Raw genomic sequence first — 3,810 nt, 5'->3', positions numbered from 1 at the left:
TGCCTCAGCGCGTCGATAGACAGGGTATGTCAATCGAACTGAATCCCTTAGGCGCAGTGAAGGCCGTAACAAATTGATGTATGCTAGCCATTTTCTCAAGTGTTTACGCAGTGCAAATGTGAGTGAGCGCCTTTAAACTTCGCACTGTCTCTGACACCAACACAGTAACCTATTGTATAACTGTGAGAAGTAAGCTTGTCCTTTGGCACAATGAATAACGCCATAAAACCATCGTCCTGAACTCATGATAAAAACACAGCACTGCAAGACCAATAAAACAGATTGTATAAAGCATTCCTATACAGAATAAAACACATAGAATTGTATCCTTTTTGTCATCCTCATTAGTTTTTTTTAAATGAATAACTTACTACACCCACTATCCCACTGTGTTTGTCCTTAATGAAAACAATTGCATACTAATATATATATATATATATATATATATATATATATATATATATATATATATATATATATATATATATATATATATATATATATATATAATGTAAACAACAATGTTATTAACATGGAACTACAATATATAACATCTATTTTGTCAACATTTCTGAATAGGCCTAGCCTACACTGAATCAGATGTGGTCATCACTGTAATACATTAACAGGTTGTTTGATGAATTACTTGACATTATGCCCTTTAACGTTTCCTGTCACTCTAATGTTTTCATTCAACCTAGATTTAGCCCCTGGATCTGTACCACTGTGGGTTGGATAAACAGTGGATTAATTATAAACTCCAAACTTGTCTCTTCTTACTTCCTGATAGGTGTGGTGGCTGTTATTGGTTAGAGGCGATGTATTGTCTGTCACAACACTGAGCTCCCCTGGGCGGGGCTGCAGTTTACTCTCAATGAACAGTTCTCTTGCATAATTCATTTCTCAATGCTTACAGCTTAAAATAAATACATGTATTTCATGTGATGAAGCTGTGTGTGTGTCATACATATTGTGTATGTGTATGTGTGTGTGTATGTGAGTGGGGGGTATGTGCACCCATGCATATGTGGTGCACACAAAATGTATGGTCACATTTGTGTTTATGTATTTTCTTTGTATTGGGGAAGAATGCTTTTACTGAAATGTCAGTCCTCCAAGGTTTCGCCATTGCGATGCCTTTATACACATGTTGGCCAGTAGGGGGGAGTGAGACATGTTCGCTTCACACTGGGACTTTTTCTTTTTTTCTTTTCTTATTTCACCTTTATTTAACCAGGTAGGCTAGATGAGAACAAGTTCTCATTTACAACTGCGACCTGGCCAAGATAAAGCAAAGCAGTTCGATACATACAACAACACAGAGTTACACATGGAATAAACAAACATACAGTAGAAAAAAGTCTATATACATTGTGTGCAAATGAGGTAAGATAAGGGAGGTAAAGCAATAAATAGGCCATGGTGGTGAAGTAATTACAATATTGCAATTAAACACTGGAGTGATAGATGTGCAGAAGATGAATGTGCAAGTAGAGATACTAGGGTGCAAAGGAGCAAGATAAATAAATAAATACAGTATGGGGAGGAGGTAGTTGGGTGGGCTATTTACAGATGGGCTATGTACAGGTGCAGTGATCTGTGAGCTGCTCTGACAGCTGGTGCTTAAAGTTAGTGAGGAAGATATGAGTCTCCAGCTTCAGTGATTTTTGCAGTTCGTTCCAGTCATTGGCAGCAGAGAACTGGAAGGAAAGGCAGCCAAACGAGGAATTGGCTTTGGTGGTGACCAGTGAAATATACCTGCTGGAGCGCGTGCTACGGGTGGGTGCTGCTATGGTGACCAGTGAGCTGAGATAAGGTGGGACTTTACCTAGCAAAGACTTGTAGATGACCTGGAGCCAGTGGGTTTGGCGACGAGTATGAAGCGAGGGCCAGCCAACGAGAGCATACAGGTCGCAGTGGTGGGTAGTATATGGGGCTTTGGTGACAAAACGGATGGCACTGTGATAGACTGCATCCAATTTGTTGAGTAGAGTGTTGGAGGCTATTTTGTAAATGACATCGCCGAAGTCGATGGTCAGTTTTACGAGGGTATGTTTGGCAGCATGAGTGAAGGATGCTTTGTTGCGAAATAGGAAGCCAATTCTAGATTTAATTTTGGATTGGAGATGCTTAATGTGAGTCTGGAAGGAGAGGTTACAGTCTAACCAGACACCTAGGTATTTGTAGTGGTCCACTATTCTAAGTCAGAACTGTCCAGAGTAGTGATGCTGGACGGGCGGGCAGGTATGGACAGCGATTGGTTGAAGATCATGCATTTAGTTTTACTTGCATTTAAGAGCAGTTGGAGGCCACGGAAGGAGAGTTGTATGGCATTGAAGCTCATCTGGAGGTTAGTTAACACAGTGTCCAAAGAAGGGCCAGAAGTATACAGAATGGTGTCGTCTGCGTAGAGGTGGATCAGAGAATCACCAGCAGCAAGAGCGACATCATTGATGTATACAGAGAAGAGAGTCGGCCCGAGAATTGAACCCTGTGGCACCCCCATAGAGATTGCCAGACTATATGTGATCCCGCACCTGTGTCTTCTCATAATTGAAAGAACCTTTGAAAGAGATGCCATGTTCTCCTGTTTCATCATTTATCCTGTAAAGTAAAGTGTAAAAATGCACAAAATACCACAATATCGTTTTGTAACTTGCCTGTTGAAGACAGAAAACGCATGTCGAGTGTAAAATTAAATGATGGCGGTGCATTCCTGTGATCTAGAAAAAAACTAATTGTTAACTCCTGAACATTTTTATTTTTGAAAAAAACACTTCTGACAACATCCTAAGGGTTTAGAGAATTTAATGTTGTAACTGTGATGTTTAAGAACTTTGTAATTGTTGTACTGTGAAAAGCCGCTAGTTTAGAGCTAGCTCTGGTTAGCTATTAGCTAGCTCTGGTTAGCTTTTGGCTAGTTCCGGTTAGCTGTTTGCTAGCTCCGGTCAGTTGATTGCTAGCTTCGGTTAGCGCTATGCTAGCTTGTTCAGTCATTTCCCAATAATTAGCATTAATGTAATTTGCAATAGTCTTGTCTTTCTATTAACCCTTCTTACACTGGGTGACTGTATTTTGAGCATGGGTATAAAGTAACTTCTAATGAGTTATACCAGTCTATAAAGGCTTTCATGTTTTAGTCTCCTATGGGGCTTTAGTGGGCAACAGCCAACTACAGAATTATAACCTAAACAGGTGAATTAAAGTTGAGAGTAAATGTGTTTGGGGTATAAATGTAAAGAATTTTAGGATGTGAATTGGATTGTAATATAATATTTTTGATGTGTTAATTGATGTATTTTTTATGTTTATGAAATAATATGTCAGGGATTTATGAGACAAATTATTAAATACACTTTAAACAAAAAACAAAAAAAACATTGAAATACAATGAAAAGACAGAAAAAGATGATTTGCACTTGAGAGAATATTGAATAAAATAATTGAGAGAACCTTTGAAAGAGAAGCCACTCTCTCCTGTTTCATCATTTATCCTGTGTTACAGGAACTATTATCTGCTGCATCCGTCCCAAAACTGGGACCTGTAACACGTGTGTGTGTGTGTGTGTGTGTGTGTGTGTGTGTGTACATGCATGCATGTGTGTGTGTGTGTACGTGCTGTTACAGTTACATGCAGTGAGGCAGATTAGAAACTAAACTACACTGACATTTAATTGAACATCACCTTATTTAGAGGAAGAGGAAGTGGTGAATGATGCATAAGGCATGCTATCTCATTAGTGGTCCAATGTTTGCTCAATAAAGTCTGAGCACCCAAGAAGAAGACCTTGTTGGTCACATGGCCTATTT

Source organism: Salvelinus namaycush, chromosome 30 (assembly GCF_016432855.1).
Source record: "Salvelinus namaycush isolate Seneca chromosome 30, SaNama_1.0, whole genome shotgun sequence".
Classification (NCBI taxonomy): Eukaryota; Metazoa; Chordata; class Actinopteri; order Salmoniformes; family Salmonidae; genus Salvelinus; species Salvelinus namaycush.
Note: the sequence above shows the minus strand (reverse complement) of the source record.